The following is a 23,159-nucleotide window of genomic DNA, read 5'->3' on the forward strand; positions in this document are numbered from 1 at the left end:
ACTTCTACCCCAACCCTACCCCTTCCGCTCAACCCCTTTGCTCGATGGTTGAAGAAGAGTTAGCTTGGACAGCTAGCTGTTGAATGGATCATTACGGTGGTGGTGGTGTTCACCAGAGAAGAAGAAAGAACAACGGAGAAAGAAAGAGAAACAAGGGATGGGTAGGAGTGAGAGAGGAGAGAGAATGTTAGGTTAGGTTAGGGTTAGGTTAGGTTAAGGTTGGATATTCTCATGGCCGTTGAATTAAAAAGTGCCACATGTCATGATTTTTAGGGGTACTTACAAGAACTTATAGACGGGGGAACCTAAGAGGAGAAAATCCCATGCAGAGGGGATCACTTGGGACACACGACTCTGAACGACTCCACTCCCACTCCTAAACTAACTCCTGTAACTGATGGGCCCCATTGCAGGAAGCACTCCTAGAATCAAGGGGACACGATCCCCTCTCAAGTTGCCAATTAAGGGTCAAGCCAAAGAAAAGTAGAAGCTCCATTACCTATCTTGTGTTGAACAAGCGATCCAATTTGATCCCGATACTTAATGACTTTCCTCCACACCCAAGAACTATTTTGAATTGGTTGTACTGTCCAAATAGAAACTGTCTTCAAATACCTATGTTGGACTCACTTAACCCATAAGGAATCCTTCTTGGAAGCTATCCATCACACTTGCTTAAGGATCCCAGTTGCATTCATATCTTTGATGCGTCTAACTCCTAGACCCCCTTCTCCTTTAGGTCTACATATGTTTATCCAGGAAACATAGTGAAATCTTCGTTCCATCTAAGGGCCAGACCACAAGAAATTAGAGAACATAGACTCCAACTTCTTGATTACATGTTTAGGCAAGCCAAACAAACTAGACCAATAAATGTAACCTCCCTGCAAGACGGATAAGATAAGTTGCAGACGACCAGCAAACGATAAAAATCAAGATTTCCATCCTTCCAATCTCTTTCTGACTAAATCAAATAAGGGTGCTCAATCTACAGCTTTCAGTTTTCCTGATATCAGGGGGACTCCAAGATAATTTATTGGGAGCTGCATAACAGAAAAACCAGACACCTCCACCAGTTGCTCCTGAATCTGAGGGTTAACCCCGCCAATGATGATTGAGGTCTTAGAATGATTCACCTTAAGGCCTGATACTAATGAAAAAGAATTAAGAGTTTCCATCACTGTCGCTACTAAGACACAATCCGCTCTCACAAATACCATCAAGTCATTAGCAAAAACTAAATGAGAAAGCATCATCGGTTTGCACCTTGGAATAAGGTGAATCCTCCTATCAACAACCATTTGCTTCAACATTATAGAAAGGCCTTCCATAGCAAGTGTGAATAGGTAGGGAGACAGAGGGTCTCCTTGTCTTATTCCCCTACTACTAGCAAAATACCCAACAGGGCTTCCATTCACTAAAACCGAGAACATAGGAGTCATTACACATTGCTTCACCCAAGACATAAATTTGGTGGGGAATCCCATGAGGCTCATCATTTGGAAGAGAAAGCTCCATTTCAAAGAGTCATAGGCCTTGTGAAGGTCAATCTTAAGAATGGCAGATGGTGGGGAATTTTTTTGGGAAATCCCCCCCACAACATCATGGCAAACTAGAATGTTATCGGCAATAGACCTCCCCTTGATAAAGGTCGATTGGTTGGGGGAGACTAGAATACCCACAACCTTCTGAATTCTATTTGCCAGAATTTTAGAAATAAATTTATAAAGTAAATTACATAAAGCAATAGGCCTAAAACCACTAAAACCCACAAGTTGATCAAATTTTGGAATAAGACAAATGAATATAGAGTTTACTGACCGGGGCATATAAGCATGGGAGAAGAACCATTGAATGGCAAAGATGAGATCTTAGCCAATAATGTTCCATGCTTTCTTGAAGAAAAAAGCATTGAATCCGTCTGGCCCAGGAGCTTTGTTATTCTTGAAGGAGAACACCACATTCTTTATCTCATTAGCAGTCACTTCCACCTCCAAAGAGTACTTGTGAGGGCCATCAAGAGTTTGTTGAAGTTGAATAGTAGAAGGAAATACTCCCCCAAACTTTTGAGAGGGTTCGAATAGCCCAGAGAAATACTGCACAGCTTCAGACTTGATGAGGAAGGGGTCTTGAGTAACTGAGCCATCACTTTGCACCACTTCAAGAATATGGTTGGAATTCAATCTACAGTTGACAGCTTTGTGGAAGAACCCATTATTGCTGTCTCCAAGTTTCAACCAGTTGATTCTAGATTTCTGTCTGAGAATAGCCTCCTCTTCTCTCAAAGCTGCAACATAAGATGTTGTAGCTTCTCTTTCATCCATCACCAATTGCTCATTAAGGGGGTCAGACAACAAAGATCTTCGAATAGAATGTAAAAGCTCTTCCTTATCTTTCACGCTCATGAAAATGTCTCCAAACTCATTCTTATTCTAAAGCTTCAAATACTTTTTGACATTCTTCAGCCAAGCTGCAAAGCTCAAGAGAGGGTTCAGATTGGGAGCAATTTCCTCACACCACCCTTTAGATATCACCTCTTGAAAGTCAATCCTAGATGCCCAAGCATTAAAGAACTTAAAAGGTTTTGGCCCAAAGTCTTTTGCATCTATGATTGTCAAACAAATAGGGCTGTGATCTGAAACTCCCGACGGAAGAAATTCCGCTTCAGAATTCTTTAATTGGTCAATCCACATGGTATTCATGAGCACCCGGTCAAGCTTACAGCTGATCCTACAAGCTCCACTCTGACCATTACACCAAGTAAACTCCTCCCCTCTTCCCTTAATTTCAAGGAGACCTGCATCAAAGATGAACTTGTTGAAATCATCCACTGCATGTTGCACTATAACATCACCCCCTTTTTTCTCCCTATGATTCCTCACCACATTAAAGTCACCCATAACAGTCCACAGCCCTTGCATATTGCTAGCTATAAGGGAAAGATCCTCCCACAAATCTTTTCTACCAATAGCACTGTTCATCCCATAGATAGCGGAACATTGAAAGGAAATAGACATGCCAATAATATCTACAGACATGGGGATCAACTGAGGATTTTTATGAATGATATGTACCTTTAGGATTGAAGCATTCCATCCCACCTAGATCTTGGTCGCCAAATGAGGGGTACAATTGTGAGAGAACTGCCACCCTGGCACCACTGCCATGAATGAAGAGTTGATCGCATCGTCCTTCAACTTAGTTTCTAAAAGAACACATAAGCATGTTGAAGATTTCCTAATTAAATTCTTTACTGCTCTTTGTTTTTCAGGGGCATTGAAACCCCGAATATTCCAACAGATAGCTTTCATTACGATAACCATCTCAATAAAAAAGAAAACAAATTCCCCACTATCTCTCTCCCCTTGGGCGTCACATCACACCTAATGTTTGGTTTTTCTCCCATTTGTATTTTTGGGATTCTTAGGCGAATTTTTCTTTTTACCACTTGACTTCTCCTTCTTGCTTTTTTCCTACTTACCCTGAGCCATGGTAGATTCAGCATTACCACCCTTCGATGTAATTTTCTCCACCTCTTCTTGCCCCATAGGAAGTTGGAAATTCCTCTCACTCCCATCCGATGAGAGATGAATAGAGATACTACCTCCCATCTGGCTCCCAAACCTCGTCCTTCCATCCAAAATGTCTTCCAGTACATCATCAACCTCCCTTCTCTAATGATCACCTATCTATCACTATCTTCTACGTTAGCCTGGTCATCACATGGCTCAATATCATCCTCTTTTTCAGATGTGTCTACCTGCCAAATTTCCTTAACATGATCATACCATGGCACTCCCACAGGTGATCTCTCATCAGAAGATACTCCATCAATATTCTCTTTTCTATTATCTCCAAGCTCATACCCTTTTGAAAAACCAGCTTCCTTATTCACTTTAGGTGTCGAAACAGTAGCTCCCTTCTCTCTTCTACTTTTTCTAAAGTCCTCTTTGCCCCTAACACTACTTGCCACCACCTCAGCTTCTCTTGGGTCCCACTCACGCTGAGCTGGTCTGCGCATTCGGGTGCTCCTCCTGCACTCACCACCCTCTTCTTGCTGGCTCGCTCCTTCTCTCTGAGCAAGTGAATGGGAAGCACATGGCTCCTGCCTTTGTATAGTACCCGACCTAGGCACCACTAGATGACTAACCACGTTACCATCTTGTGGATCAGCCCCACTTGGCTGCTGCCTTTGAGAATTGTATGCAATAGGCAACACATGTTGTGCCTCAATTTCCACATGGTGGACCTCACCCAAATTAGAATGCGTGTCACCAAGTATTACCTCCTCTTGTTGCCTACCCAGATGCATAGGGCATTCAGATGAAATAATAACCTCCTTAATTGTATCAAACACACCTTCAACTCCATTTCCATTGGTTCCACCTATTGCACAAGCTTCCAAAATGCTTAGAATAGTATATTTGTTTGTCTCCTTTTGCATGCAACTAGTTTGATTATCATGGGAAAGGAAACCTTGCTTCTGCTCACATCTTCCCACACCCTCCCTAGAAGTAGGCCTTCTTCCATCATCACCTCTATCCCTTAATGCCTCCACCGGACCAGAGTTTGCCGCTACAACTTCGCCCCCGGAGTTTGATGGAGCACCCTCATAGAGATCGTTGCCCCCGTTGCCTCTACCTAAGCCTTCCTCCCTCCCAGAATCCGTGTGCTCTCTACCCTGATGCCTCCTTCGCTTGGGCCTAACTTGCTGGAAAACATTTTTGCTTCCATTAACTTGATCCCCATTTAGTTGAGCACTCCTGATAGGTATTTGAGGACTAAGAGCACACTGGTTGTCTTCGTGGCCAAATACTTGGCACCTCTCACACCTTGGAGGCTTCCATTCATAGATCACTTGCTGCATGAATGGCGCTTCCCCTTCCTCCCTGATTTCTATAGAGTTACACAACTCTCTTGAAGCTGACACTTCAATGCATAATCTGGCATATGAAAGTCTCTCCTTAGAACATGTCCATCTATCAAAAAATAGAGGAATACCCACGTTACTACCGATGATACTCATAGCATCCTTACTCCATAGATGAAAGGGCAAGTTGGGCAGAGAAACCCAAATATGGATTGATTTCAAAGAAACTTTAGACAAGCTGGCTTGAGGAGACTAGAGTTTGAGCACCATTGGTCATCTTTGAACATACTAGATGTCTCTCTCCAACACATTGAACATGTCTTCTTTAGATGAGAAAGAGAAAATGAAAACCCCTGAGTTGAGCATTGAAATTTCCACATTACCTCTGCATCTCAATTGTTTTAGTAGAGAATCCTTAGCCAAAGGGAACGGAGGTCTTCTTCCCACAAAATAACCCAGCAATGTGTTGTCCCATAACCTGGCTTCCTCATCTACTATCTGCTTTGGACAGGTAGCCACGAACCTTCCCTCAAAACTTGCTGGCTCTACATAGTGTAAAGGAAGTCCCTCAGTGCTGCCTGAGGATTCTTTGAAAAGAGAACTCCGTTTCCCTAAAAGACCTGAAGAAAAGCTAGCCATAGCATCTCTATTAATCTCACCTTCCTCTACTGAGTGTTGAGAAACCTCCACTCCTCCAACTAGATCTGGATATGGATCTCCAACCCTTTCCTGAGAACGGATGTCAGAACTGATACACTCCTCCACCTCAGAACCAGGAAGCTGAACAACGCAAGCCTCTAAACAGCCGTCCATGGACACACCACCACCCTCCAATGTTCGTTTTAGTCTCAGACCTTACGCTGTTGCCATTGTTGCTTTCCCTCTCCTGATCATTTGGCCTTCCCCTTGCTCATCTTCTTCTCAGGCAGTCGTCTTCTTCCTCTTGCCTTCTTCTTCTTTTTTTTGCTAAAAGGTCAGCAAATTGTATTAGATGTGCAAGGACTATGCGTAGACTCTGGACAGAGGTTGGGGTGATGAGAATCGGGGAAGAAGATGGAGGTGCGTCGGGGTTGCAGCGGTGCGAGGGTGGGCTTATAGAGTTGTTGGAAGAGGGGGTGGGTGCGTGGGTGAGAGTAGGGGAGGGGAGTACAATGAGAACAACATTGGTGGGGTTTCTAGGGTGGGGTGTGGAGGCCGAGGGGTACGCAAGACTTGGGTGTTGCCGGAGAGAAACCTGCCCCTACCGTAGCTGGTAGGGGTGGGGTTTTTTTTTATTAAAACATTGATATATAGCTACGGTTTTAGAAACCGTGGCTGATGTTATTATATTAAAAATAATTTTTGAAAATAAAAACTTTTAATAATTAATTACATTTCGTGTAGAAATGCATGCGGTGATTTGTGGCCATGGTTTTCCAAAACCGTAGGGAAAAAAACTCTACACGCGGGGATTTAAAACCGTGGGGATAGACCGATTTTCAAATACGGCACTACTTTCGGCTGCGGATGAGCCGCGGTTTTAAAACCGTGGTTAAAAACCTTTTGTCGCGGTTTTTGGATCAATAGCCATGAAAAAAATCGCCGTTAAAAAACTCATATTTTGTAGTGCAACTCGGACACGTGCCGAAAAGTGCACCAACTACCGCCTTGATAACTGACACCTATATATAAGAGGAGAATAGGTACCCAGAGAGGTAATTCACTTTTACACACAAAAAGCTCTGACTCTTTCCGTACTCGCTCTCTTCATTAACTGTTCTTCTGGGCTGACTTAAGCATCGGAGAGTCCCCCCTTAGAGTCCGCTCCGGGTCTCTTTAGTGCCCCTCATCACCTTTTGTAGGTCTCCACGTCACTCGATTAGATTTCGGCGGAAATAGATTGGCGTCGTCTGTAGGAACACCGAAAGAGTAAGAGCATCCATCATGACTACTATCAAAAGCAAACACCAAACCGCATCGAATCACGGCGGTAGAAATCGCAACAACTTTAGATAGGCTCGATCAAGGAGCTCCTCCTCTCGAGGGTCCACAACCGATACTTCCCAACCAATGTCGAGGCAGCAAGGCCCCAAGGCAGGGGTCAAGAAAGACTCAACAACAACATGGCCAAGCGGGTCATGAGCCGCTACAGATTGACTTACAGGCCTCAGGGGCAGTTCCGGGCCTTACAACAACAATTCCAGGAGTTGACTTAAGTTCTCCAACATAATTCTCGAGTGCTTGCCCAAGCGCATTCACACGGGGTTCAACCTCCATGACCGTGGACGTAGGAGCAGGACAACAACGATAGTAAGAAAAGCAGTTCGGGTTCATCAGATGCCGAACAAAATGATCGGAACTAGGGAGTTGAAGTAGCCATTATCCGAGAAACCTGTCTTCTCCGGGAAGACAACACTCTCGGATGAGATTATGAGCGTCCCCTTACCCAAAGAGTTCAAGATGCTGACGCTTGAGTATTACGACGGCACGATCAATCCTGTTCAACACCTAGAGGGCTTCAATTCAATCATGGCCTTTTGCGGAACCTCTGACACGATCATATGCCAAACCTTCCCCACGAGGACACGACATCAAGGAAGGCGATGAAGGGGTGGGTGAAGGGGTTCTGCTCTTGTGCTTTGATGGTGATTTTGGGGTTATGGAGTGAGCATTTACACATACAGCTTAAAGATTTAAGGATTCGCTCTCCCTTCATAAAGATTGCCAGGGCAAGGAGAAGATGAGCTACCTAATCTTAGATTTGAAAAAAAAGAGGAAAATTTTTCTGATGAATTCTGTTCTCCACAGTTACAACTGTTGCTAGAACTCTCTCTTGCTTCATTGAAGAAGAATCCATTACTCACTCTTGATGTAGTGATAGAATTCTTTGAAATATCTGTCTCTGTGACATTATCACAAGAAGCTGGACAGCAAATCGAAGAAAACCCAAATTCTGAGCTCGTTTCAAATGGGTTTGATTCTGATTCAAAGTTCTGGAATCTTGGTGGCTTTGATACAGAAAGTTGGGATTAGATCCCGTTGGATTGATTGTGCTCTCTTGGAATTCAAACAAAGGGAAAGGATCAAAGACTTGCTTGGTCACAGGCTGAACATAGTAGTTTGAATCGTTAATGGAAATTGTAGTCCCAAGTTGTAAACTTGATAAGGTTCTCTGTTTCTTGGGCTGAGATGTTTGCAAGTAGTCTTCATTTCTCTGCATTTCTTCTCATCTTGTGCTTCAGTTTCAGTCAAGGGCTTGTGGGTGTTTGGGTCAATCCCTATCACTGTACAATCTTCCCGAGTCTACACCATTTTCTCTGCAACCGACGTCATGGAAGAAGAAGAAGGAGAAGAAGGAGGAGGAGAACGGACGGTGATGGGGTGGGAGGTATTTTACAATTACCACCCTAAAAGGGCATTTTGGTCCTAAAAATTCGGACAACGGCACACTTCACGATTAACCCCTTCTGTTACGGGTCTGTAACGGTGGGGTCAGTTGGTTATTAGTATGCAATAGGGGAGGGTAATAGTTGTTTCAAAGTTTTGGGGGTAATCGTAAATACAAAAGATTTTGGGGTGGTAATTGTAAAAAACCTAATAATAATAATAATAATAATAATATTATTATTATTATTATTATTATTATTATTATTATTATTATTATTATTATTATTATTTATATTCCATATATTATTGCTAATAATATAAATGAATAAATGCAATAACCGTTGTGCTGTAAAACTCAGTCAAAGGCCATCTAAATTCATTTGAATACTCCATATAATATTGTTAATATTATAAATGAATAAATTCAATAACCTAATAAAACAATTATAATATTTTTTTACGTCTAAGCATTTAGACCTTAACATTTTTATATTCTTTTTTATCTTTAAATATATCTTTGCTGATCTTTAGCAAAAAAAAAAAACATACAATAACCCTTGTGCTATAAAACTCGGTCAAAGGTCGTCTAAAATCATCAGAATATTCTCCACTGAAGCTGAGTTTCTAAACACAAGATGAGCCCTTTAGAATTTAAAAAAAAAAAAAAAAAAGGACAAAATTCATAGTGGGGCCTGGGGGAGTGTGCGCCCAGTGTCCAGACACTGGGGGGGAATGACTGCCTCACCCCCATGAAAAATGGTAATTTCACTGCATGTGCTCTTATTGTACCCTTTTGTATTTGGGTGTGGATGGTACACTCCCCCATAGAGAACTTTCTTCAAAAAATAGTAGTAGTAAGTTAACAAAATAAAAAAGAAAAAGAGTTTTCTGTCTAGGATCATTGCCCATGCATCAGTGTGTAAGCCAATGGAGCGCGTGAGAAAGTATCAATAGGGGTTGGATATATGCTTTTCATGGGGGCAAGGCAATCGTTTTGCCCCATGATATCTCAGATCGAAGTAGAAAGGATATACAACCATGGTTGAGTGTGTAGGGTGCATGTACATGTGAGAAGGCTTTCTCTCCTGGATGACTGGAGAGAATCCTTATTACAAGTGTGTTGGCCTTGGGGGGGAATGATTCCATTATTTGGCACATACAATCACTAAAAAAGGTCACAGGCTAAAACTTGTGATCCATTTTGATCCATATGGCCCACTGCATAATAAATAGCCTTTTGGCCTTGGATAAATTGGATGGTGATCTAGCTGTTCTGATTGTTAAATACATCAAATACCAGCCGGATTCATTTTGTATTGGATCTTTCCCTTCTAGTATATCAGTCTTCCAATCCTATTTGTAGAAAATTTGAGCCCAATATATATTTCTTATGATAATGAGATCTATATTGACATCCCCTAAAAAAAAATGAGATGTGTATAATGAAATATAGAAAAGTTCCTTCTAAGAAGAAACTCAACAGAAATTCCAACTTTGACTTCGTAGGGGGATCATGTCACTATGGATGAGATTATTAGTTTAGTTGTCTTCTTGAGTATTTAAGTGTCCAAAGACTAGAGTGATCTCTATTTTGACGAAGACCCCTTCCCCATAAGAGGGGTGAAAAGCCTCTATCTTGACGAAACCCCCCACCCCAGTGATAGAGAGAGGTATCTTTGTCATAAACTCTAGAGAGTAACTCCGTCGCAATTTCTTGCTTTGACTAAATAATAGGGTCTCTTGACTCTTCATTCCAGAGAGAGAGATTTTTTTTTTTGGCGTGTGGGGAGGGTTAAGCCTTCTTTCCTTGAGCTAATTTATAGCCCATCAAACTCGTCCGGCCAAAACATGGAAGAGAAGGCAAATATGAGCAAAGCCATGTTTCTGAAACATCTGATATTGCTTTCACTCCTTAGTTTTCTATCAGTAGGTGCAATAGTTGTGGTGGCTTCACCCCAAACGTTGCCTAATTGCACGGAGAAATGTGGAGATGTGCGGATCCCCTATCCATTTGGGGTTCAAGGATGCTCCATGGATGATAATAAATATGTTATAACATGCGAGGCCCGGAATGGCAGCAGCTTGAAAGCTTACCAAGGAAATAAAGATGCTACAATTGAAGTTCTTAGTATATCATTAGATGGCCAAGCTTCATTCGTTAGCCGCTTTTATGCTCATGACTGCTACAATTCGACTGGGAGGTCATCGTATGAATCCTATTATTTTGATTTGCGACAATCTCCCTTCCGATTCTCAGCCACCCACAACAAATTTATAACCATTGGTTGTGACACGTTTGGCTACATTAGTGACTACGAGTACCAAGACTTCACCACTGGGTGCATGTCTGAGTGCCGTAACCTGAGTGGTGTGAGGAACGACGGGTCTTGCTCTGGAATCGGTTGTTGCCAGACCTCAATCCCGTGGGGGCTCAAACATTTCAACGTGAAACTTGGATCTTTTTCTAACCATAGCAGGAACTTGTCGTTCAACCCTTGCAGCTTTGCTTTCTTGGCCGATCAACAATGGTTCACCTTCAATTTTTCAGATATCTCAGCTACTACCTTCCAGAGATCGCCGATTCCGTTGGTGATGGACTGGTCAATTGGGAATCAGACATGTGAATTAGCCAAACAAGATACGCAATCTTATGCTTGTGGTCTAAATAGCTATTGCTATAATTCAATCAATGGCCCAGGCTATCTTTGTAAGTGTAAAGATGGTTTTGATGGTAACCCATATCTCCCTCAACTGGGGTGCCAAGGTAATTAGCTTATTATCGATCTTTTCTGAATTATATATGGGGTTTTGTTAATTCTTGTGATTCAATTCCTTAGATTGATTTGATCTCAAATTGGAGATTAATTATATATGTTACTAGCTAGGAGGCAAGTTTAGCCCTGATGGCCTGAGCCCGCCCTGAGCCTGAATAGTGTCTGGGTTGAGATATGCTAACCTGTCCGTTAAGGTTGGGAATTTCAGACCTTGAGTCAGGGCTGGATCAGGTTAGAGCTAACGCCTTGGGTTGAGCCCGGCCCAGTCCAACCCAACCCAACCATTTCTTCTTTCTTTCTTTCTTTATCCTTTTTTCTTCTTCTTCCCATCCTGGCCAGCCCATGAATCTTCTTTCCCCACCCCCACCCCATGGTCAGGGTCAATCAGGATTGGTCTGACCCTCAAGGTGGGTCAAGATTGGATTTTTTTGGTCCAGAATCAGGGCCGGGCCTGGACCCAGCTAAGGGAACTCAGGACTGGGATGGATTCCTAATACATGAAATGCTCAATTATATATATTGTTGCATGTAGTTGTCAATTGTTCGCTTTGGCTTGGTTAAAGTAGCTAACAAAGTTTCATTATTCTTGTTTGTGATGGGGCCATTGATTTGATGAAGACATAAATGAATGTGCAAAAGGATACAATAATTCCTGCTATGAGAATGCTATTTGCAATAATACTGTGGGAAGTTACAGCTGCTATTGTCCAGAAGGCTACCATGGCGATGGTTTGGCCAACGGGACTCGCTGTACTCAGAACCTGAAAGCCATTCCATTGATAGGAATTATTGCAGGTAATTTTCTTTCTAATTAATTAATATTAAAATTTCTATTTTCTTTACTAGATTTTTGAGTAAAATAAAATCCTGCAAAGGGAAAACTCTCAACTAAAACGACATAAATCTTATTTTTTTAATTTTTGTTTTTCTTGAAATTTAAAAATTTTATTTACATGGAAACCAAGGGAGCTGGACTTTCACTCAGTCACGGCAGCTGAACTTTTTTCATTCCATCAAGCGATGGTCCCATTCATTGTTTACATAATTTCCCTCCACCCATAGAGGACGGTTCACCTACCATCTTAGGGTTCACAAACCGCTCCTAGGGTTTTTGTATGTTCCAAAATACCCTCCTAATACCCCTTCCAGCCTTCTCCCGCCCTACAGTGAATTGGAACTCGGTCTTATAATTTACATGTGATAGGAATTACGTTCATGCTCCGTTTGTTTCACTTCAAAAAATTTTAGATGTAAAATTTTGAATGTTGAAAAGTTTTCCAATGTTTGGTTTTTTTTTTATTGAAACAAACATTAGAAAATTTTTCAACATATATAATTTTATATTTACAAAGTAAAATTTGTCGTGTAAAATTTTCAGGCGCCAAAACAAATGGAGTCTTAGGCAAAGCCAGCCCAAAAATGAAATTACACCCCCCCCCTCACATTTCACTTTTCATGTGAGGGGGTGATATGTCATAAACGCCTCCTCTCCAATTTTCAGATTCCAAAGGAAGTTTCCTCATTCGCCTGAAACTGCACTCGGCAGTGTAAGGAACCCTCTCCCATTTATGCAATTAATTATATCCAAAACAATTATTAATCAAATGTTTTTTAATCAGATAGGAGATTTATCTGCTTGGATATCGCTGTATTCAAATTCATCTTAAACAAGCCGAATCTGAATATAATATCCGAGCGTTGACAAACCTATTACTTTTTCTTAAGTTACAACCATAAACATAATCCAGGTTATATTGGGCTTCAACATGAATTCGTTCAAAGCCTACCAGAAGGTAGGCCAGACACAAATATCTATAGAAACAACCCACCCGCTAGGCAGTGTTTGGTTTATATTCTTGGAATGCATTCTAAGTTGATTTTGTAGTGTCGGATGATACAAATAATTATTTTATTGTTTGCGAATGCAAAATCGACCTAAAATGCATTCCAAGAATGCATACCAAACACTACCATAATGTGGAAATTGAAAAAGAAATTTAATGTCCAACTTGTGTTTTATATATGCAGGTGTTTGTACGAGCTTTATATTTGTACTTCTCTGTATTTATTTTGCATACCGGGTAATCCAGAGAAGAAGAATCATCAAAAATAGACAAAAATTCTTCAAGCAAAATGGAGGTATGCTATTGCAACAACAAATTGCTTCGCGTAAAGGTCTCGCAGATAATGCCGGGATTTTTACCATGGAAGAGCTCATTAGGGCAACCAACAACTTTGAGGAGAGCAGGATACTTGGACATGGAGGGTATGGTACAGTTTTCAAAGGAATCTTATCAAATGGCAAAGTAGTGGCAGTTAAGAAATCCAAAATAATGGATAAAGGCCAAATAATACAGTTTATCAATGAGGTAGATATCCTTTCTCAAATCAACCATAGAAATGTGGTGAAGCTCTTGGGTTGTTGTTTAGAATCAGAGGTTCCATTATTGGTATACGAGTTTATCTCTAATGGAACCCTCTACCAACATATTCATAATGAGAATCAGGAAATATCTATTTCATGGGGGAATCGTTTAAGAATTGCCGCTGAAACTGCTGGAGCATTGGCATATTTGCACTCTTCTCATTCAATACCGATTCTCCATAGGGATGTCAAGTCTTCCAATATACTTTTAGATTATAATTACACAGCTAAAGTATCTGATTTTGGGGCTTCAAGGCTGGCTCCTTTGGATCAAACTCAAGTAACAACATTAGTTCAAGGGACATTAGGTTACTTGGACCCAGAATGCTTTTATACAGGTCAATTAATTGATAAGAGTGACGTCTATAGCTTTGGTGTTGTTCTTGTTGAGCTTTTGACTGGGAAAAAACCGATTCTATCAGAAGAATCTGAGGAACATAGAAGCCTTGCCATGTATTTTGTTTCTTCATTGAAAAATAACAACCTTGTTCAGATTCTTGATTACAAAGTATTCAATGAGGTAGATAAGGGACAGTTAGTGGCAGTTGCAGAGCTTGCAGGAAGATGTCTAAAGGATAAAGGAGAAGATAGGCCAAAAATGAAAGAAGTTGCAATGGAGCTTGATTCCCTGAGAATGTTGTGTGAGCATCCATTGATACCTCATAATCACTTGGAAATTCAAAGCTTTCAAGGTAAACCGTCAACAAGTTCTACTATCAATGTGTCTGGTCAAGAGTCTTTAGGGGATTCTTTCATGCTACCATTACAGATTGCTCGTTGATATATTGTGCAGCACTAGTAGGTGGCTTTCGCATTAATGATGATAAAGTTCTCTTTTAGAAATTAATATGATTGGTATTGTAAACCTATATAAGTATGTAGCACTGTACAACTTTTATAAGATGATCTCAGGATTGATGCGCAAAGAAGACCAAGATTTCATTTGTTTAAGCGTTGAGCTTTTGTGATTTTTGTTCGTCCTGGTGTTGTACAATCTAATCATTTGTTCTTTCCTTTTAATACAATATGATCTTTTAGTGAAAAAAATATTTACATTAAATCTTATAATGTATCTATCCATAAGAGTTGAACCGATGACCTCAAAGGAGCATGCACTTTATTGGAAAAGCAGCAAACAATTGCGCTAGCAGTTGTCTTCAATTTTAACATGTATATGGCATGAACAATTAATGGGTGTTGACACCTCATTTTGTCATTGTAGCACTAATCAACCAATCCAATAATAACAATGTTGGTGTCAGTGAGCAAGAGAGGCACAATGGCACTTTTTTCAAATCTTTCTTTGTTGCTTGCTTCACTAGCTATGGCTTACCCAAACACGCAGTGGAGAACCGCAATGGATCGGAGAAAGAGGGCAAAGCATCAAAATAGAGGCTGATAGCCTAACACCAAGAATAGGTTTCCATAAATTTTGCTGACATATAAGGATAAAAGGTCATGATCCCAGCTAGAGAATGAGAGGGGGTGAATAAGGTTCACTAAAAACCTTTTCAAATTCTCCCAACACTGAACTTGATATCCCTATACTGATGGCGGTCTCTGATACAGTTGCTCACAATCACCAAATGCAATACACTGAATTGCTAACACTGATGCACTAATACGTACAACCTTTTGCACTGAACACTTGTCACACACTACACAAACACCGACTGGCTGGGGAACCCCAATTTTACCAGTCTAGAGTTTCGTGTGCACCCTTGCTTCACAACCAACAGAATGGCAAGGCCTCCAAGATATGCACACCCGCCCTCACTCAAACGCACTCCAATATAATTTCATAAAGTAAATAAAGTACATGACATAGTGGTTATCAGAACTTATAAATTATGGAACATGGAAGGAGAACAATATTAAACAGAACTTCATTATGCTTGAATACCTTGATCACTCAGATTACAAAGAAGGGGCCTCACATATATAGGCCTAAGAGAAACTACTTACCTAATATAAGAGATACTACTTACCTATAATAGTAGGTGTATATATGGGTGAAGGAATCCACATGTTGGAAGCTCAATCACCTATTATACACATTCCAAATATAAAGGATTACAATATGACATTCTACTATTCATGGAAGATTGAGAGAGATACATTGAAGATTGCATGATATTATGAACTTGATTCCTAATATAAAATTACCTAATGTGCTGTTGACATAAGGATGGAAGATCCTTCTCTTATTCTAATACTAATATTCCTAATATATCTCTAATACTCCCCCACAAGATGAGCGTGGATAGAAGAGAAACGCTCAGCTTGATTATTGAATTGAAAGGTCTACACAATCTACAACACGCATGTGACTGAAATGACGAGCGTCTTGAATGGCGAGGTCGTGGGTGCTCGTAGGAGCTTGGTGTGGTATGATTCATCGGCCGAGATTGGGGTGCCCGCGCACTGTGGAGTTGCTGCTGGTGCACAAGTGAGAAAATGACTGAGAAGAAACTGGGGTGCCCGCGTGCTGTGGAGCTGCTGCTGGTGCACAACTGAGAAGAAATTTGGGTGCCCGCGCGCTGTAGAGCTGCTGCTGGTGTACAGATGAGACAGGAATTGAGAAGAAATTGGGGTGCCCGCGCGCATTAGAGTTGTTGCTGGTGCACGAAATTGAGTTTTTTTTGTTTTGTTTTGTTTTTTTTTTTTTTTTGTGTTAAAGCCTTAAGCCCTCTACTTGAGGCACGCCCCGAAAAAGAGACCTCAACTCAGGGCACGACTTAAGGATGACAGAAATAGAACAATCAAAGAAAATAAAAGAATAAGGCAGAGATTAGATGAGAGACAAAAGAAAGGTGGATGATTTTTTTTTATGCTTAGTGGAACTGAGCCGACAATGGGTTGCTTTTTGTTTTTTTTTTTTTTTTTGATGGAACGGAATTAGGCCATGATGTTGGATGATGTGGTGATGGTATTGCGGTTGCAGACGTGAGACTTCAAGAGGGAAGGGATTAAAAAACGAAAACTAGAAGAGGGAAGCATGGCGGATGGTGTGCTCATTGGAGCCTTGAAGGAAGAATGGTGGCTCGATTTGGAGATGAGAATATTGAAAAAAAAAGGAATGAATCTCTTGCTCGGTGGAGCTAGAGGCTCTTGATACCAGATCAGAACTTATAAATTATGGAACATGGAAGGAGAACAATATTAAACAGAACTTCATTATGCTTGAATACCTTGATCACTCAGATTACAAAGAAGGGGCCTCATATATATAGGCCTAAGAGAAATTACTTACCTAATATAAGAGATACTACTTACCTATAATAGTAGGTGTCTATATGGGTGAAGGAAGCCACATGTTGGAAACTCAATCAATGGTTTACGTGGTTTGACAATATGCCTACATCCATAGTGCAATACGTTAACCAGGGTTTCGTATATTACACGATACACTACTCAATTTTTTACTTCAACCACCATCTAGGAACTTACAATTCCTATTTCAGTTTGTGCGACCAAACAAATGAGGGCTACTATCCCAATTACGGTCAAGCACCCCACTTGCCGAAGTTATAATGATTAAAAGCAATTAACAGAAGCATATCCCCCAATACAATGACCAAAATAGACTTATAGTCCAACCAAAAATCTCATACAAAATGGGGATTTACAATCAAGGATTACTTCTTGCAGAATAATTCTACAACCAACAACACCTATGGAATAATTTCAAGATATTGCACGTTTCCCATGAGTGCGAAAATCGAAAAAACAACCCCTTCTTGCTCTTTCATGCACAAAAGATTTTTTTGTGAATTTTCTGAAGTTTTCTTCCTTCATATGTGTTTTTCTTGTTTAGGTTAGCACACAACACTTTGCGGCTTGTAAATCGGAGTCCAGATGGCTGAGATATGGCATTCCAAAATTAGGCAAACCAAAATAGTAACTTGGGGGGGGGGATTTGCAATTTAGAAGATATTTCGTGACATTTGGAATCTCACCATTGGTGGCGTTATTGTCAGCATGTCATGAGGTCTGGCGGCTAAGATATAGGCCGTCCAATCAAAGTTTAAATGGCGCCTTGAATAAGAGACGTCAGATCGACATACAAAGATAGGGAGCTCTTAGATCCTATAAAATGGAATCTCATATGCTCTTATAGTAGAACCGATTTAAACCTTAGCGAGATCACGGGGTACATTAGACGGTATCAATTCTTTTCATTAGATGAGGATTCAAGATGGCATGTGACTTTTTCGAAGTCAAATCTTGACGGTATTGTTAGCTGTACGCGCAAGTTATTTAAACCTGTAATATAGAATCTTCCTTCGACAATCTATATGTGCACGACTCACTAGATCAAGACTTGATTTTTGTGGTGCGTGGAGTTTGTATGCACCAACCAACCATAACACTAGTACAAGAATTTTTTTCATCGCAAAGAATCGTACCCTTGCAAGCCTTCGTAGAATACAAGGATTTGGAATCTTATGATCACAGCCATCTAACCATAATATGCTGTATCACAGAAACACCTTTAAAGGATCCTCTCGAACTACCAGAGTGCACCAAATGGAATCTAAGCCATAAAAATGTTATTTTAATGAATTTTGTACTCATTCTAAGGGGAGGAGAGAGAATAAAGGCCCAGGAGAGAGGTAAGCTACTGGAACCACCCATGTATGTAGGAAAAAGGGTTCTAGAATGCTCCCCAAACTCGTCCAAGCTTATTTAACCTTCTCTCAATTCACTCCATTTTCGCACGACGACACGAAAACCAATGTAACTCCCTCGTTTGATATTGAAACGATGTGAACAAATTGTGTTGGAGATAGGCTTCTAAGTATTGCCAGTATTACTCTATATTTCAAACGGAATAATCTTCCAAGGAAAAAAATTCTATCCCGACCATGTAATGGAGAATATTTGTAACTGGATTGTGGATAATAATCTGTTAACCACTGTTGAGAAAGACAAAAATGTTGATGGCCATAAGGAGAACCAAGCTCTCATGGATATCAACCCTGGCCTTGACTATTACCTAAACCAATGTACAATGGACCATGTCCTACTCATTTCTGATGGTAGTTTTGATACATCCACTAAAAAGGGAGGATGGGGATATTTTATCTTTCACAAAAATGAAATCCTTGCCTCTTGTATGAACTCTAGTTATGCAGGGACAGCCCAAGAAACGAAACTTAGAGGAATCAACGAAGGTGACGAAAGGACCCTACTGACGGAGTGTAGGAACATAACAATCTGGATTGATTCGGAGGAGGTGAAAAACTGGCTGACAGATCAAGAAATACATCCATGACCTTGGTATTTGTTTTATTTGCTTGTTAACTTCTATTCTCTTCCTATGTCTTTTGGGAATGTAACTATTATTAAACAACCTAGAAGTTTAATACTTCCAGCTCATAGGTTAGCTACGCAGGCAAGACTTTCTAATATGGATGATTATATGTCGAACTATTTTTCATAAAAAAAATATATAATTTTGTGTTGGAACAATGACTCGACAAACTAAATTTCTTGTGAAGAATTTTCTGCCTAATTCTGCCATTAGACCTTCCAAAAATGGCATCAAAGTGGCTGCCAATGCGTGGCTTGTGAAATTCCAACTTTAACTGTATGGGGCCTTCACCTGTTGCTCCGGTCCTTCACCAAACACTAGTAAGGACCTAAGACATTGCCAAATGGTGTCCCACTAGTCCGGAAGCCTCTATATCTCTGTCAAATGATCAAACTACCCTTGTCACTTTGTAATTACCTGTATAACCATTCCCGCTCTTCCAACTCACCATAATCCACTGTCACATCACCAATACGACCATTCCAATTGCCAACAACACACTTTTGAATGTTTCGGTTGACCAACAAAAGGTAAGGAAATAGTAAAGTAAAATAAATTGAAAATTGAGATAACGTTGGTAACTACCTCCTGGTAGGACATGTGGTGAGTCACCAGCATACGCATACATGTAGAGTAATTAACCTAAACATAAGTGCAGCTGATCAAGACTCAGGAACACAAACACCATACAGGAAGGGGGTAGAGACACAAAGAGTGCACAGGAGAGACTGTATGTGAGAGACCGCATGATGTGGCTGCATGCTGGTTCTTTTCTCAATTTCTTTTACTCTACAATTACACTCTTCCTGAAATTTCATCAAGATTAAAAAAAGAAAACCTTCTCCCAATACATAATTTAATGGATCAAAAGTTTTCCTTAAGACAAGGTGAATGGGAATCTATTATTTCTACTCACTGAGGGGCTTTAAAGGTATTGAAAAAATATTTTGAAAAGTATATTAAAATCCTATAAGGATTGTGAACCATAGAATGATGTGAGGAACGTTCACTGCATGGTGAAAGAAAACTTTCTGTAAAGATGTGGTAAGCATTTCCAAGGTCATTCGATTCGAGACCTTATGGGCATTGACTTAGCATAGGAACGTCATTCAGGGCTTTCACTTTTACAGCTATTGGATGTGACACTGTGCCTACCATTACTGAGTCCAACGACAAAGACTTCAAGACTGGGTGTCTGGGTGCGTGTAAACAAGGCCGTGTAAGCTACGGGTCTTGCTCTGGAATCGGTTGATGCCAGACCTAATCCCGTGGTGAGACCAAGGTCCTCTAGGGCCATTCACATGAAAACTATCTCGCCTGTGAGTCTCACAGTGGATTCCATGTAAATGGCCCTAGAGCACCTTAGATGGTACTTTGTACAAGAGCAGGATCCACGTTCTCTAGTGGGGGCTCAAATGCTTCAACGTGCGACTCTGAGTTTCTATAACCATACCAAGACCTGGTCGTTCAACCCTTGCAGTTTTTTTTCCCTTTTTTTGAGGTTTAATATAATTTTTTTAGTTACCCAATAAAATGTCAAATATGACCTGAATATTAGAATATTTAGATAATTAAACAAATACCCATCATCGGATTAAAAAGCCGTTGATACTTAACATTTGATCCGTATCCATACCTGATTAAATATCCAAATATCAGATCAGGTATCAAATAATGATTGGATTAATAAAAAAAAAAAAAAAGAACACATTAAACTTACAGAAATTAAAGAAAAATCAAAATAACATAATGTGGTAAAAAACTAAATCTAAAATATTATATACTACAAAATACCAATTACTTATCTTCGAAAATGACTCTTAAAACCTTATTCACATAATTTTTACATAAATAATTTACATGTACTCACATAATACATTGAGAGATAATAAGATCGAATAGCAATTGTGTTGAATATGTTTTTTTTTTTTTTTTTTTTGCTAAAGGTCAACAAAGATATATTAAGAAATAAAGGAAAAATTACAAGTGTTTAATGTCCATGCATACCCAGACGCATAAAAAATAACAAATGAAAGGGAAAACTAACCCACCTACAACATAACCATCAGCGGGAAACACTCACCTTGAAAAGACAAGCTAAGAAAATTTCATATGTGGGCACATTACCGAACTTTTATCCTCTCTAGCATGGTGTACCCAGTGAACCTTTAAAGTGTGTCAAACGATCATCTCACTTGTGCATTTTTAAAAGTCCAATGTACAAGTGAGGTACACCGTTGATGCACTGGATGATGCACCGCACTTGAGAGAATGAAAATTCTGTTACACACCATCTTTTCTGTTGTTTGTTCTCCCTTAACCGATTGACACTATCGACACGGTCCTAACAAGTTCAGTTATACTAAATCATATCTAACATAATTTGAAGCATTTTTGCTTTAGATGGATTTCTTCTTGATACAAAAGAATGTTGTTAGAATTAATTTCCTCCTGGTTTGGGATTTATGGATCCTGAGAATTAACTGATCAGGTTGGAATAGTAGTGTATATGTCATGGAAATAAATTGTTCATTTCTAGTACTAAGTTATGAAACATGTTGTGGAGTTCTGACTTGCTGTCGGCGGATACCTGCAAAGTGCAAAGGAAAAGGACACCAGAGGTGGTCGGAGTGGACTCCGGCGGGGACTCTCTGATGCCTAAGTCCATTCTCTTGCAACAACAGAGCATATTCACACAGCTTGGAGTTTGGCCCTACATGTTCATGTGAGATCTTATTTATAGTGCAATACCTTGTGATATAAGTCGGTGATTAGAGTCCTTCTTGGGCACATCATCTTCCCCTATTAGTAGTTTTCTTTTGGGAGACAGAATAAACATGTAGAGTCATGTTATGGGAAGTTTCCATTCATGGAGTTCTTGGGGAGATTCCCTTACTAATTTGGGAGTTCAATCCTGCTTTCATAGATCTTCTTTAACCGGTTATGGTGAGGTGATGCATGTTTCTAATTCTGAGTAGGATACTAATAGTAGGTGCTTGATTTGAAGTCGGTTTCTATTTGAAAATAAATGACCTGGCACGAGGGTACAACTCACCAATCTTCTTCAAGAACTACACTGTCCACGCGTCATGTTTTGGTCGTTTGGTTTATTTTACTTGTATCAAAACCCACAAAATACAACCTCAAGGGGTTAGTGCAGCTGGCTTGGAGGGGACATGAGACTCTGCCTCAGGAAGCGAGGTCTCGTGATCAAACCTTCGTCGCTGCATAATTTCTTGGGGCCACCCGTCTGAGGCTCACTAGGGCCCAGAAGCTCCCGATTCGTGCGTGGCACGGGTGTACGAACCCAGGGGGGATGTAGTGAGTAACCAAAAGAGAGAAAAATTGCAGTGGAGATGAAGATGGTTGGAGCACTGTAGTATCTGCTAGAATGCCGGACCCAACAAAAAATCAATAAAAAATGAAAACTGGCCCTGACGAAGATATTGACATTGAACATGTTCCACGACAGGAGCATGAAATATGCTTCTTTTCTTAGAGTCCCTTGATTCTTTCCTGTAAATAAGGATTCTAAGAAAGGATGTTAGAATTATATTTGGAATATAATTATATATTCTTTATTATGGATTAATATTAAATAACTTAAAACTCAGGCTAATTATGGTATTGGGATTAAGGAGGTCATTGGGTTATATTAGGAATCCTATATGGACTAGATTCCTATTGGGATTGTGATGAGTCAGGCCCTATAAGAATTACCATATAAGGAGAGCTAGGTCCCCCCTCTACCCATAACAACTAATTATTCTCAATCTCTATTGAGGAGTGCATTCTGGACAGAGAGGGAGATATTCAGTGTTCATCATCCCTCTGCATACAGTATTCTCATCAAGCCAGTTACTTTGGGAATAAAGGGGAAGTACCTAGAACTTTGGTCTTTATTTTCTGCTACGATCATCGTCACTATGAATGCGAAACAAAGTTGATGGTTCTATCCCTGTTTTCTATTATTTATTTGATTGTGTTCTTGAACGTCCTATGAAGATCCTAGCTTTTGGGATTTTGTCCCTATTCGGATCAGATTAATGTAACAAAGAAAGCATATCTGCAGCTACTATGATTTTATCTATACAACCAAGCAAATCAAATTCAAAAGAATTCAAAATCAGATTGAGATTTTATCTCCAATACAAACTAAAGTGCACAACGCGTTCACAAATTACTTGGGTCACGTGGGTGGTCGATATTGAGTTAGGCTAGTTTGGCTGACAGCCTGAGTCCTTGTAAATTCCAGCTAGGGTCTTGTAGGAGCCAATTCAAGTATTCCACATTCATCACCCTTTTACGCGGAATTGTGTCCATCTCTAATAGATTGAAGCTGTCAAATTTATCGATCTACATACATATATGAGACTATTCGCCTGAAAAATTAAGACCATAAACTGG

At 40.2% G+C, this 23,159-nt stretch overlaps 1 pseudogene; it reads left to right on the forward strand.

Moving 5' to 3' along the window:
- The window catches only part of LOC122663240, a 122,924-nt pseudogene that overhangs the window by 89,270 nt on the left and 10,495 nt on the right, over positions 1-23,159 (forward strand).

This window comes from Telopea speciosissima, chromosome 5 (assembly GCF_018873765.1).
Source record: "Telopea speciosissima isolate NSW1024214 ecotype Mountain lineage chromosome 5, Tspe_v1, whole genome shotgun sequence".
Classification (NCBI taxonomy): domain Eukaryota; kingdom Viridiplantae; phylum Streptophyta; class Magnoliopsida; order Proteales; family Proteaceae; genus Telopea; species Telopea speciosissima.